Source organism: Pristiophorus japonicus, chromosome 10 (genome assembly GCF_044704955.1).
Source record: "Pristiophorus japonicus isolate sPriJap1 chromosome 10, sPriJap1.hap1, whole genome shotgun sequence".
Lineage (NCBI taxonomy): Eukaryota > Metazoa > Chordata > Chondrichthyes > Pristiophoridae > Pristiophorus > Pristiophorus japonicus.
Genome location: NC_091986.1, coordinates 144,374,500 through 144,389,266, shown reverse-complemented (window position 1 = coordinate 144,389,266; position 14,767 = coordinate 144,374,500). Strand labels below are relative to the sequence as shown.

The 14,767-nt window shown below is 44.5% G+C and overlaps 1 long non-coding RNA gene and 1 other non-coding gene across 3 annotated transcripts in view; one reads left to right on the top strand and one right to left on the bottom strand.

Annotated features, from left to right (window-relative positions):
- The first annotated feature begins 387 nt into the window (after positions 1-387).
- LOC139274816 (uncharacterized) overlaps positions 388-14,767 on the top strand; it is a 237,128-nt gene continuing 222,748 nt past the window's right edge. For both annotated transcript variants that reach the window (XR_011595617.1, XR_011595618.1), the window contains exon 1: positions 388-475. This is a non-coding gene — a long non-coding RNA (uncharacterized lncRNA). The remainder of the gene's footprint in view (positions 476-14,767) is intronic.
- trnay-gua (transfer RNA tyrosine (anticodon GUA)) lies at positions 4,010-4,098 on the bottom strand. The gene is given in 2 exon segments: positions 4,010-4,045; positions 4,062-4,098. It is a non-coding gene; the product is annotated as a tRNA-Tyr (tRNA).

Here is a 14,767-nt window from a genome sequence, read left to right as displayed (position 1 = left end):
GGGATTTACGCATATCTTGCCCAGCACATGTCCTCAAAAATCTTGCGCCTGAAAAAGCAGCCGCATAGCCTACTTTTACAGGCGCAAGTGTTTTAAAACACACATAAACACAATAAAATTAAATAAAGTAAACACATTGTATTATAAAAAAAATTCTGCCCACTAAGGTAACTTCATTTTTAACACAAATTACAAAACTTTAAAAAATCGGAAATATATTGTTTTTTTCTAAGGCATTTATTAACTTCAATTTCAATTAATTTGAATTATGTGACATCCGTTTTTTATTATTTATTAGTGTGTAGATATGCGAGTCTCAGTGCTATTAATGGGAACCTGTGAACTACCTACCTGATTGGCTGAGCAGTCACACGTGACTGCATCTTCTGCGTCGGAATTCTCGGGGTGGGAGCGCACTTCACAGCGCGGGAGAAGGCCTCCACATTGGAAATCAGGGCGCCTCCTCGACCACCAGGTAAATTCGTAAAAAATCTCCAGCAAGGAGGCAATTGCCCGTGGGAAGACCCCCAGAGGAATTTCTGCCCCTATATATTATATTTGTTTGACACAATCATTCAAAAGTCTTGAGGTATCATTGCATGTTAAAGTGTGCTAAACTAAAAACAGAAAATGCTGGAAACAGTCAGTAGGTCAGGCAGCTGTGGAGAGAGAAACATTTCATGTCGCTGACTTTTCATCAAAATTGGAAGATGTCACAGACCTTTCCCTTTTGTTCTTTCCCTACTCTCTTTTCCTTGGCTCTGCATTTGCTTAAAAGCTGTAATTTCTAACATCTTCCAGTTCTGATGAACGGTCATATGGAAATGAAAATCGGGAGCCATATATAACGGTCAGCTGATCTAATATTGCCCATTTTACGCTATTGTCCAAAGTCAAAATGACCCCCAATGAGTTTTATTCAGTTGTGAAATGCCTGTGATATATGTATTTTATATATTTTGCTGCTGCATTTGCTCCTTTGTCTTTGTTGTGGATGTGCCCTGCTCATCTCTACTTGAGAAAGTTGCACTACTGGATGGCTGCATAGCAAAGACTTGAGATGCAAGAGACACAGAATGCCTGCAATTTGTGTCAGTGACTAACCTTTATGGAATCACATCAGTGGAAATGATCTTGGTTGTTTGTCTCTGTGCTTGAGCAGGACCATATGGTACCATACAACTGCTTCTGTTATGGGTGCCAACCACCTGTTTCTGTACTACTGTACACATGCCACTGGTGGACAGAATCTCCTTATGATGCCCATCAATACATGTGACTGTAGATCAGTGGCATCTATTAGTTTTTAGAATCCTTCCATTACAGTTGTCTGTGACAGGTCTCTGTGCAAATTGATGTTGGCTATGATTTAAACTTGGAGTTTGAACTCTAAAGCTCCTATGTCATAATGGGAGCATTCATGACAGATGTTTCTATTGTGCCTATGCCATGTATAATTGAGATCTCCAGTGTAGATGCCACATGCTCAGCAGCAAATTGCAGTGCACATAAGACCATAAGCACTGTTCCAAGAAATCACTTCTGTGTGAGTTGGTTAGTGTTAAACTCGCTCATTACAAATGGGTATGATTTGGTGGCCATTACAGAAGCATGGTTGGAAGGTGGCCAAGACTGGGAATTAAACATACAGGGGTATCTGACGATTCAGAAAGATAGGCAAGAAGGGAAAGGAGGTGGGGTAGCTCTGTTAATAAAAGATGATATCAGGGCAGTTGTGAGGGATGATATTGGCTCCAATGAACAAAATGTTGAATCATTGTGGGTGGAGATTAGAGATAGTAAGGGGAAAAGTTCACTGGTCGGCATAGTTCATAGGCCCCCAAATAATAACTTCATGGTGGGGCGGGCAATAATCAAGGGAATAATGGAGGCATGTGAAAAAGGAACGGCAGTAGTCATGGGGGATTTTAACCTGCATATCGATTGGTCAAATCAAATCGCACTGGGTAGCCTGGAGGAGGAATTCATAGAATGCATACGGGATTGTTTCTTAGAACAGTATGGAACAGAACCGTCAAGGGAGCAAGCCATCTTAGATCTGGTCCTGTGTAATGAGACAGGAAAAATAAACGATCTCGGAGTAAAAGATCCTCTCGGAATGAGTGATCACAATATGGTTGAATTTGTAATACAGATTGAGGATGAGGAAGCTGTGTCAGAAACGCGCATACTATGCTTAAACAAAGGGGACTACAGTGGGATGAGGGCTGAGTTGGCTAAAGTAGACTGGAAATGAGGACTAAACGGTGGCACAATTGAGGAACAGTGGAGGATTTTTAAGGAGCTCTTTCATAGTGCGCAACAAAAATATATTCCAGTGAAAAAGAAGGGCGGCAAGAGAAGGGATAACCAGCCGTGGATAACCAAGGAAATAAAGGAAAGTATCAAATCAAAGACCAATACGTATAAGGTTGCCAAGGTTAGTGGGAAACTAAAGGATTGGGAAAATTTTAAGCAACAGCAAAGAATGACTAAAAAAGCAATAAAGAAAGGGAAGATAGATTACGAAGGTAAACTTGCGCAAAACATAAAAACAGTTAGTAAAAGCTTTTACAGATATATAAAATGGAAAAGAGTGACTAAAGTAAATGTTGATCCCTTAGAAGATGAAAAGGGGGGATTTAATAATGGGAAATGTGGAAATGGCTGAGACCTTAAACAATTATTTTGCTTCCGTCTTCACAGTAGAAGACACAAAAACAATGCCAAAATTTGCAGGCCACAGGAATGTGGGACGGGAGGACCTTGAGACAATCGCTATCACTAGGGGGATAGTGCTGGACAGGCTAATGGGACTGAAGGTAGACAAGTCCCCTGGTCCTGATGAAATGCATCCCAGGGTATTAAAAGAGATGGCAGAAGTTATAGCAGATGCATTCGTTATAATCTACCAAAATTCTCTGGACTCTGGGGAGGTACCAGCGGATTGGAAAGCAGCTAATGTAATGCCTCTGTTTAAAAAAGGGGGCAGGCAAAAGGCAAGTAACTATAGGCCGGTTAGTTTAACATCGGTAGTGGGGAAAATGCTTGAAGCTATCATTAAGGAAGAAATAGCGGGACATCTAGATAGGAATAGTGCAATCAAGCAGACGCAGCATAGATTCATGAAGGGGAAATCATGTTTAACTAATTTACTGGAATTCCTTGAGGATATAACGAGCATGGTGGATAGAGGTGTACCGATGGATGTGGTGTATTTAGATTTCCAAAAGGCATTTGATAAGGTGCCACACAAAAGGTTACTGCAGAAGATAAAGGTACACGGAGTCAGTGGAAATGTATTAGCATGGATAGAGAATTGGCTGGTGAACAGAAAGCAGAGAGTCGGGATAAATGGGTCCTTTTCCGGTTGGAAATCAGTGGTTAGTGGTGTGCCACAGGGATCGGTGCTGGGACCACAACTGTTTACAATATACATAGATGATCTAGAAGAGGGGACAGAGTGTAGTGTAACAAAATTTGCAGATGACACTAAGATTAGTGGGAAAGCGGGTTGTGTAGAGGACACAGAGGCTGCAAGGAGATTTGGATAGGTTAAGCGAATGGGCTAAGGTTTGGCAGATGGAATACAATGTCGGAAAGTGTGAGGTCATCCACCTTAGGAAAAAAAACAGTAAAAGGGAATATTATTTGAATGGGGAGAAATTACAACATGCTGTGGTGCAGAGGGACCTGGGGGTCCTTGTGCATGAAACTCTTTTTGGAGTTTATCTGCAAAACAAAAACATTAATCGGTGCCACCCGACCTGGATGACACACCAGACATTTACAAGGCCCTCTTTTTTTGGTTTTTTGGGGTTTTTTTTTTGTGTTTTTCTTTTTTTTTTGGGTTTTTTTTGGGCACTAAAATCACCTTTTTTTCCCAGTGCCCCCTATAAAAGGGAAGGGGACACTAAAAGCACTGGCAATTAAAACAAATTAAACTTTAAAACGTAAAATCAAATTAAAATTTGGTTGCCGGGCGTGATGATGCAAAAAGTACACTAGCTCCTTCGAGCCGGAATTGAACCAGCGACCTAAGGATGACTTTGAGTATTCCACTACAGTCCTCCGCTCTACCAACTGAGCTATCGAAGGGAAGCGGCTAAACAGTAAACACCAACCTATCGGTTAACAGCCAAACGCCCTAACCCATTGCGCCACAGTGCATGAATCCCAAAAGGTTAGTTTGCAGGTGAAGCAGGTAATCAGGAAGGCGAATAGAATGTTGGCCTTCATTGCGAGAGGGATGGAGTACAAAAGCAGGGAGGTCTTGCTGCAACTGTATAAGGTATTTGTAAGGCCGCACCTGGAGTACTGCGTGCAGTTTTGGTCACCATACTTAAGGAAGGATATACTAGCTTTGGAAGGGGTACAGAGACGATTCACTCGGCTGATTCCAGAAATGAGGGGGTTACCTTATGATGATAGATTGAGTAGACTGGGTCTTTACTCGTTGGAGTTCAGAAGGATGAGGGGTGATCTTATAGAAACATTTAAAATCATGAAAGGGATAGACAAGATAGAGGCTGAGAAGTTGTTTCCACTGGTAGGGGAGTCTAGAACTAGGGGCCACAGCCTCAAAATACGGAGGAGCCAATTTAAAACCGAGTTGAGAAAGAATTTCTTCTCCCAGAGGGTTGTGAATCTGTGGAATTCTCTGCCCAAGGAAGCGGTTGAGGCTGGCTCATTGAGTGTTTTCAAGTCAGAGATAGATAGATTTTTAACCAATAAAGGAATTAAGGGTTACGGGGAGCGGGCGGGTAAGTGGAGCTGAGTCCACGACCAGATCAATCATGATCTTATTGAATGGCGGAGGAGGCTCGAGGGGCTAGATGGCCTACTCCTGTTCCTAATTCTTATGTTCTTATGTTCTCTCACACCACCGAGTCCACCTTCCAATGTTATGTACAAGGAGGCAGAAGATTCGTCAATATGGTGTTCTAACGGCTTCCATGTGAAAGCGATACAAGTTTGTGCATTCAGCATGTTGGGCATCCACCCTGGACTTATATATGATTAACAATATTGTTTTCCTGGAGGGAGAGGAGAGGCCTCAAATTTGACATGCAGCCTATATACAGGTCAGTCAGTATCCAAAAGGGAAAGATAGGCTTATTGTTTTGGGGTGAGAGCCTTCACTAGAACTATTCATAAGTTCTGATAAAGAACCTTCCCAAAATGAATCTTGCTCATCCAGATGCCAACAGACTCATTGTGTATTTCTAGTATTTTCCTTTTTTATTTCAGATTTGTGGTTTATCTTTTGATCTTACACTCGGTGAAGATTCACAATGAAAATTGTACAATTTAAATTCTTCAAAAATAACATGGGATCGTCGCTATTTCAGGCCATGTGAAAATAAGAATACCTGCTGTGAGGTCAGGTTGGAAAATTCAGCTCTGTACTGGTCCAAACTTGCTAAATAAATTGAGATTGCTTTGAATGTTCATTGTGTGCTTGAATGAACATTGCAGATAAGAGCTTTTAAAATGGGTTTCAATATGGCATTTATTGAGAACCAAATTGTAATGTTTTAACAATTATTCCCCTGCTAAACAAAATAATTTTTTGAATACTATTTATTGGCTCTTTATTATTTTACTTTTGCTGACACAATAATTCTTTGCCAGTCTGCCAATTAACAGATTTACTACCTGTCAGTCAGTCTGTTTTTATTGCCTCAGAACACAAACACAGAAATAACTAACTCTGAAGAAAATATGAAATGGCAAACCAGGGAATACAAAATATATTCCACTCTTCCCGGGTGGCAGCCTCATTTGTTTTTATAATACCCCCTACCTCAGTAACATCTGAATCTCTCATTTCATGTATAAGATCATTTAAACCAACCATAAAGGAAACAGGTAATTGTAAAATGCTGAATTAGCCCCTGGAGTGAAGAAATACATTTATGAAGGTTTTCCTTGCATTATGCTAAGTGAACAGTTTTAGATTGTTTTCATTTTTTGGTGAAACAGTGATGAGAAAGCGCAAATTTAAGATATTCATAAAAAGATTTAAAAGGGGAGAATAGAAAAAAAATTGTCACACAGAAGGTGGTTAGAATGTATAATTTTCTGCCACAAACTGTAATTGAAGCAGAGCCCATAAATTATTATAAAAGGGAATTATATAGCTACTTGAAAAAGAGAAAAATTAAAAGATATGTGGAGTGAGCAGGGGAATTTGATTAGACTTGGTGGCTCTTGTGGAAAAAGAGCCCAGCAGACATTTGATGAGCATGTATAGAAAGAGACTCAAACAACCTTGATTGGGCAAATGACTAGACAGCATGGTAGCATTCTTGCCTCTGTGTGCAATGTCATGAGTTTAAGTCCATGGACTTGTGCATATCATCTAGGCTAGTAGTTAAGCATTGCTGCAGTGGTTGAGGTGCTGACTTTGAGGTAAGATGCTAAATGGAGGCCATGGGGCCGATTTTCAACAAGGCCTTCGCCCGCCCAAGTGCTGCCCAAAGTGCCGCTGATGGTCACCAAGGTACCGGACGGTACTTTGGGCAGGATATTTATCACCGAGGTCCCTTGAAGGTCGGTGGGCGGCAAATGGATGACATATGCCGCCAATGTGGGCGGCAGCTGGAGTGAGCTCTCATTCTCGGTGGCAGAGGCACTTGCCGCCCAACTGCCGCCGAGGATGGAGTCGGGTCCACGGAGGGTCGAAGACCTGAAAAAAAAGTCAACGTAAAAAATTAAAAAACTGTCGGAAATCCTTCAGGGAACCCCATCCAGGTATGTTGCTGTGGAACATTCACTTACCTTTTTTTCAGGTTCTTCATACTTACCGTCTGGGATAGAACAGCCTCCTCGCAGCGGTCCACCTCTGTTCTGCCACTAAGTCCCGTTGAATCCTGCCCTCAGGAATATGGGAGCTCGGCGGGTGGGAGGTTAGGTGTGCCACTCGGCCGTCCGCTGACGTCAGCGGATGGTTCCCAGTGGCTCGCTCCTCCTGCCTGCTCCAGCCCGCTCCAGGCCACCTCCAAAGTGGCACTGGGTGGATCTTCAGGAGGAATGTCGGCGGCAGTGGATGGCAGTCAGCGGCAGCAGGCGGTGAGGTAATGAATTTCAGCTTCCTTGTCTTTCCTTTCAGGTAGACATAAAAGATCCCATGGCACGATTCAAAATGGAGTGAATATCTGCATGAACATTTTTGTGTCCTTCTGCGTATGCTGCGCTCGATCTGGTCGCACATGCGCAGTACGATATCTGAGGAAGCCGAAAGTTGGGTTGAACCACGTAGTGGAGTCTGGAGCTGCCGCTCAAGCCTGGGCTTACTGTCATGTATGTAGACCGTGTATACTAACTGTATAGTCACGTAAGGTGTGCCACCAGAGGGCACTGCAGTGGGAGGCCTGAGGGACATCTGCATATGTGTGCAGGGCCCAGTATAAAAGGCTGCTCACCATGCTTGTGCCTCACTCTGGAGTTACAATAAATGGGACTAAGGTCACAACAGCTCAAGTACAATACTAGACCTCGTGGAGTCATTCATAAGAGTATTAAAGACACAACACTTACTACTGGGGCTTTTGGGTTATCTATCAAAAATCAATGACTATACTAAAGGAGCCTCAAGGACTTTTGCCTAGAATATCGCTGTGATGATCTACATGAACATTTCCATAGTCTTCTTAGAGAGATAGGAAAATGGAGGTGGAGAGAGAAAGACCGCGAGGGAGAGAGAGAGTCTGCGGGTGGGGGGGGGGTAGAGAGAGAGAGAGAGAGAGAGAGAGACTGGGGAGAGAGCGAGAGAGAGAATGACTGGGGCAGAGAGCGAGAGACTCGGTGGAGAGAGGGAGAGAAAGAAACTGGGGGGTGAGAGCGAGTGAGACTGGGGCAGAGAGAGTCAGACTGGAGCCCAGAGAGAGAGAGACTGGGAGGAGAGTAGGGGAGAGTGAGAGACAGTGGGGGGGAGAGTGAGAGACTGGGGGGAGAGTGAGAGAGAATGGGGGAGTGTGAGAGAGATAGAGAGTGGGGGAAAGTGAGAGAAAGAGATAGCGAGAGCGGGCAGAGAGAGAGAGAGAGCAAGAGGAGGCAGAGAGGGGGTAGAGATAGAGGGATTGGGGGAAGGTGGGGCAGAGAGAGTCTGGGAGGAAGCTCTGAGAGACTGGGAGGAACAGAGAGAGGGGAGGCAGAGAGAGAGAGAGGGGAGAGGGGGCGCAGGAGAGGTGATCGGAGGGCGAGAGAGAGTGGGAACTCGGAGAGGCGGTCAGGAACTCGGTGGGGGGAGGTGTAAAGTGCATGGAGAACACAGTGGGGATGGGGGAAGCACATGATCCAGGTCTAAAGATGCGAGACCATGATCCAGATGGTAAGACGGATCCCGTTCTTCCAACCCCATCCTCTTTACTCCCGCACCATTCTCCCGCACCATACCCCTTCTCCTCTCCCTTACACCTGGTTGATTTCTCTGAAAGCTCGGTGCTTGTGTGGCAAATGACATGATTGAACTGGACACAGTCACGACACTGTTACTATTCACCATACCCCAATAAACCTGTTAACAATCTGTGACATACACAATGCTATGGGGGGATGGTGAGGCGGCTGGGTAAGGTCAGGAACTTATTGGGGGGGGGGGAGAAGGTCATGAATCTGTGGGAGAGGTAACTTGGGTAGGGGGAGAAGGTCAGGAACCCGGCGGGGTTGGGGGGGAAGATCAGGAACTCGAGCAGGAAGAGAAGTCAGGAACTCGGATGGGGGGCGGGGGAGGAGGAGGAGGTCAGGAACTTGGACCGGGTGGGGCGGGGAAAGGTCAAGCAGTTGGGTGGGGGGAGAACATCAGAAACTTGGCGGGGGCGGCGATGGTCAGAAAGTTGGGCTGCGGGGGAAGGTCAGGGACTTGGGTGGTGGGGGATGGAGACAGGAACTTGCTTGGGTGGGGGGGAGGTTTTGGAGAAGGTCTTAACCCATGAGAGTGAACCCTGTCTGTTCCAAGTGAGATCTGTTCTGTCTGGAATCGGCAGTCAGACTGGCTCGAATTACACTTTGCAAAGTTACTGACTACGTAGGCAGGGAAGATTTAATTACACATTCCAGGGAAACTGCTGGGTGTGTCTTATCCTCCAAGGGGACCACTCAGAGCTTTAGGTGTCACAATTAAACACATCCTATTCAAAATGGCATAGAAATGTTCTTCTGGAGTCCTTGGGTCAATATTTATCCCTTAACCAACACCACTAAAACAGATTACCTAGTTATTTATCTCATTGCTGTTTGTGGGATTGTTGCTGTTTTCATCACAACAGTAACTGTGGGCAGGAATTTAAACTAGTGAGCAGCCAGCCTATCAGGGAGCATCAGTGGGAGGCCCAGCCAAATGACCGGGCATGATAAACATGTCGCTGGCCAACATCTCAATCAAAACAGTTGGAAAATCACTGGGAAGTGGTAGCCCAACTGTTAAAATCGGGCGGTTCAGAGGTTGCATCCCGTGCCCAAGATAAGTGCGGGAACGGCAGGGTGTTGACAGGGCTCTAGGTTGGTCATCAGTTTGGGAAGATGAAGGGGGAGTCCAGTGCAGGTGAGGCCTACATTTTTCTTGTACAAGGAAAAGAAATACACTTACCTTGAGCCTGGCAGGAAAGATGTAGCCGCTTCCCCACTCAGGTCAACGTTAAAATTGAAGTGAGGCCTGCGCAGATATCAGGTGGTTGCCAAAAAAAGTCCTCGACTCAGCAGTAGGCCTGTGTTTTGCTAAAATAGGTATTGTTATGACCATTTGAGGTCCATTAAATGGAGACCACAGTGTTGAATTTCGGCTTTTATTTTCTTCTTCATTGATGGTCAGTGTTTCGTATTTGTTGATTAGCATTGCATGTTTTCTTACCTTTCTTACTCATTTCACCAACTTATTCATTCACTCTTTCCATTTCCTTGGCTCCCCTCAGCACCTGTCTCTAAATCATGGCAACTCTGTCCTTGATTATACTGGTCCCCCGCTCCGATTCCTGATGTCTCCCTCTCGAGGTCCTGTGATAGCCTGAACATTTCACTGATCTGCGATGACTCATTAACCAAGTCTAATACTATTCATTCACTATCAATAAACATTTCTCTTGCATCTACCCTTGTAACTTCTTCCCGATAGCTATAACTCTTTCTTTTATTTTAGTGTTTAAAAAACTATTTTTGTATCTTTTAATCGTCCTATTTAATGCGGCTTTTTTCTTCATAAACATCCCAAGACAAAAGCACGTCATAGCACTTATCTTACATTTACTTCTTTCTTCTGTTCCCCATGAAATCTTACTTCTCTCCAATCTGTTTTACTTAAATCCAGCTTAAGGTATTTTTCTTTTCTTTTAACAGTCCTGCGCACTTTCTCCTATTGCCATCGACTCCTTGGAACAACTTTCTTCAGTGCCAGTTGCTCATCAGTACTTAGTCCATGTGCTCATTATTTCTGTGTGAGCCATGTGTTATAGCGGAAAATTCTCCCCCAGGGCAGTGGCACCTGTAGCATAAGGTTAGAACTAAATATGTAACTGTAATATCATAAAAATGGCTGCCCGTGAAGCCTCAAGGAATTTCTGTTAGCTAAAAGAGACCACATTCCTGGAAATTGATAATTGTTGTTTCCCACACACAAGACTAACAAGCAAACCTTGCAACTGTCTCTAATCAACTAGGCCGCACACAAAATGTTCTGGTTCATGTTGGGACAATATGACTCTGTAACAGGACTAAGATAAAGAGGCTACCCAGAGACAGCACCCAAAGACAGTAAGATAAGGGGGGCCTGGACCATGTCACAAGATACATGAATAATTCCTAGCAACACACTCTTAGCAACACATCTCCTGGCAACACATGAGCCATTTTACGTTTAGAGACTAACTCTATCTATTGGTCTAAATGAATCTCTATGTAATCTATAATCAATATGATTGGATAGTGTCCGGCCGAAATGGGCTGATGTAATTGTAGTAAACTGTTGCACACATAAATATCCATGAAACCCTTTGTTCGTTGGAGAGAGGTACCTGGACCCACCAGTTGCTTCATCTCCCCACCGGCGTAATAAACCGTTTAGATGTATGGACCGACTCTGAGTGACGAGTGATTCTTGGAAGGGTACATTCGCGCTAACACCATGACAATTGTAATATATTCTGTACGACACACACACACACACACACACACAAGATGGCTCGACAGGAACATGTCATGTGACCTTGTCATGTGATCCTTTTACTGTATTTACACGAGTAGTTGCATTACCACAGTATTCCACCAGGTAGAGCAGTAGTCCACCAGGTGGAGCTCTATATTACACTTCTCCCTCCTTAATGAAGAAGTAATCATAATAAAATAATCATCATACATAACTTGCATGGTATACACAAAAAAAGATATGGGACTAGATTTTCCGTTATTTTTGCATGCATAACCTGAAATGAGGTATAATGCCCAGATATCACCCATTTAGCAACAAAATTGAAACTGACGCCCATTTTTCGGACACTTATCGGCGACCGCTACTTTCGCCATGTACATAAATCCGGGAAAAATTAATACTGCCAGCCCACTTTTTTTGGGCGGAAACATCAGAATGGGCGAAACCAATATCGTTACTTTCCGCACGTAATTAACACCAAGATTCAATCATACCGACCGCCCACTTTATTTTGTCGTAAAGATCACATTTGCCAAAAATAACACCCAGGAGATCACCCAGCGTCACTTTCACCACCTCGCACACATCTCACCCACAATATCGCTCGCCCAAAACACTGCTCTGAAAAAGTGGAACTGAGGTTGCATGTTCAGCCATGAACTCATTGAATGGCGGTGCAGGCTCGAAGGGCCGAATGGCCTACTCCACCTATTTTCGATGTTTCTGAATGAATCACAGTGGTGTGGACGCCATTTTTCAAATCCCAGGTTGCTTCATTGAAGAGGCTCCTTCAACTTCGGGGGAGTTTGGATTGACTCTGGAGTTCTTCTCAGGTGAAGTGACCATCTCAACAGACACGTTTTCAGACTCTGGACGATTAGGGTTTAGTGTAGGTGTCTTTTAGTGTGGAAATTATTGCTTCTGATCAATCGCTATTATTCTTTCTTTGGAATGGGGCCAGCCATTTCTCAGCCTGCATCGATTAACACGCAGATGCTGCAGAGTGCAAATGGCACAACGTCTAATGCACACCATTACGTGCCAAATATAAGACGTGCCAGAATGAGGAGGAGATCCAGCCCATACACACCCTGCACATACAGGGAAAAGAGGTCTTGCCTCGATGTGGAGGAGCACACCTGCCTTCGGAGATTTTGCTTCCACAAGGTGGTGATCAATGAAATATGCGAGCTCATCAGGCCAGATATGCAGCCTGCCATCAGGTCATTACTGTTGGTCGAGGTCAAGGTCATCGCGGCACTGTCTTTCTACATATCCGGTTCCTTTCGGGTCTCTGCCATCGAGATTTCCCCTCTGTCTCACCATGTCACCCATCGCTGCATTAGTCAGGCCACAGAGGCCCTGTACGTGCGTAGGATGGAATTTATCAGCTTCCCCATGACCACAGAGGTTCAGACTGACAGTGCTGGAGCATTCTACCACGTTGCTAAGTTCCCCAGGGTGCAGGGAGCAATACAGTGCACTCACATCGCAATGCGGGCATCTTCTCAGGACCCAGAGCTTTTTCGTAACAGGAAAGGATTTCACTCCCTGAAGGTCCAACTAGTTGTCGACCACAACCAGATCATAATGGCAGTGAATGCCAAATGTCCAGGCAGCTTCGATGAGGCTCACATCCTGCGTGAGAACGCTGTCTCTGACGTGTTTAAGAGTCAGCCACAAGGACTATGCTGGATGCTTGGTGACAACCGATATGGCCTAGCCACCTGGCTGATGACCCCCCTGTATGACACCCACATCAAGGCCGAGCAGCGAGAGCCACAGAGACACACGCAATGTGGTCCAGAAACAAGACCTGTGCTTAAGAACATAAGAACATAAGAATTAGGAACAGGAGGAGGCCATCTAGCCCCTCAAGCCTGCTCCGCCTTTCAATAAGATCATGGCTGATCTGGCCGTGGACTCAGCTCCACTTACCCGCCCGCTCCCCGTAACCCTTAATTCCCTTGGTTAAAAATCTATCTATCTGTGATTTGAATATATTCAATGAGCTAGCCTCAACTGCTTCCTTGGGCAGAGAATTCCACAGATTCACAACCCTCTGGGAGAAGAAATTCCTTCTCAACTCGGTTTTAAATTGGCTCCCCTGTATTTTGAGACTGTGCCCCCTAGTTCTAGTCTCCCCGACCAGTGGAAACAACCTCTCCGCCTCTATCTTGTCTATCCCTTTCATTATTTTAAATGTTTCTATAAGATCACCCCTCATCCTTCTGAACTCCACGAGTAAAGACCCAGTCTACTCAATCTATCATCATAAGGTAACACCCTCATCTCCGGAATCAGCCAAGGGAATCATCTCTATATCCCCTCCAAAGCCAATATATCCTTCCTTAAGTAAGGTGACCAAAACTGCACGCAGTACTCCAGGTGCAGCCTTACCAATACCCTATACAGTTGCAGCAGGACCTCCCTGCTTTTGTACTCCATCACTCTCGCAATGAAGGCCAACATTCCATTCACCTTCCTGATTACCTGCTGCACCTGCAAACTAACTTTTTGGGATTCATGCACAAGGACCCCCAGGTCCCTCTGCACCTCAGCATGTTGTAATTTCTCCCCATTCAAATAATATTCCCTTTTACTGTTTTTTTTTCCCAAGGTGGATGACCTCACACTTTCCGACATTGTATTCCATCTGCCAAACCTTAGCCCATTCGCTTAACCTATCTAAATCTCTTTGCAGCCTCTCTGTGTCCTCTACACAACCCGCTTTCCCACTAATCTTTGTGTCATCTGCAAATTTTGTTACATTACACTCTGTCCCCTCTTCCAGGTCGCCTATGCATATTGTAAACAGTTGTGGTCCCAGCACCGATCCCTGTGGCACACCACTAACCACCGATTTCCAATTCAAAGGACCCATTTATCCCGACTCTCTGCTTTCTGTTAGCCAGCCAATTCTCTATCCATGCTAATACATTTCCTCTGACTCCGTGTACCTTTATCTTCTGCAGTAACCTTTTGTGTGGCACCTTATCGAATGCCTTTTGGAAATCTAAATACACCACATCCATCGGTACACCTCTATCCACCATGCTCGTTATATCCTCAAAGAATTCCAGTAAATTAGTTAAACATGATTTTCCCTTCATGAATCCATGCTGCTTCTGCTTGATTGCACTATTCCTATCTCGATGTCCCGCTATTTCTTCCTTAATGATAGTTTCAAGCATTTTCCCCACTACAGATGTTAAACTAACCGGCCTATAGTTACCTGCCTTTTGTCTGCCCCCTTTTTTAAACAGAGGCGTTACATTAGCTGCTTTCCAATCCGCTGGTACCTCCCCAGAGTCCAGAGAATTTTGGTAGATTATAACGAATGCATCTGGTATAACTTCCGCCTTCTTTTTTAATACCCTGGGATGCATTTCATCAGGACCAGGGGACTTGTCTACCTTGAGTCACATTAGCCTTTCCAGCACTACCCCCCTAGTGATAGTGATTGTCTCAAGGTCCTCCCTTCCCACATTCCTATGACCAGCAATTTTTGGCATGGTTTTTGTGTCTTCCACTGTGAAGACCAAAGCAAAATAATTGTTTAAGGTCTCGGCTATTTCCACATTTCCCATTATTAAATCCCCCCTTCTCATCTTCTAAGGGACC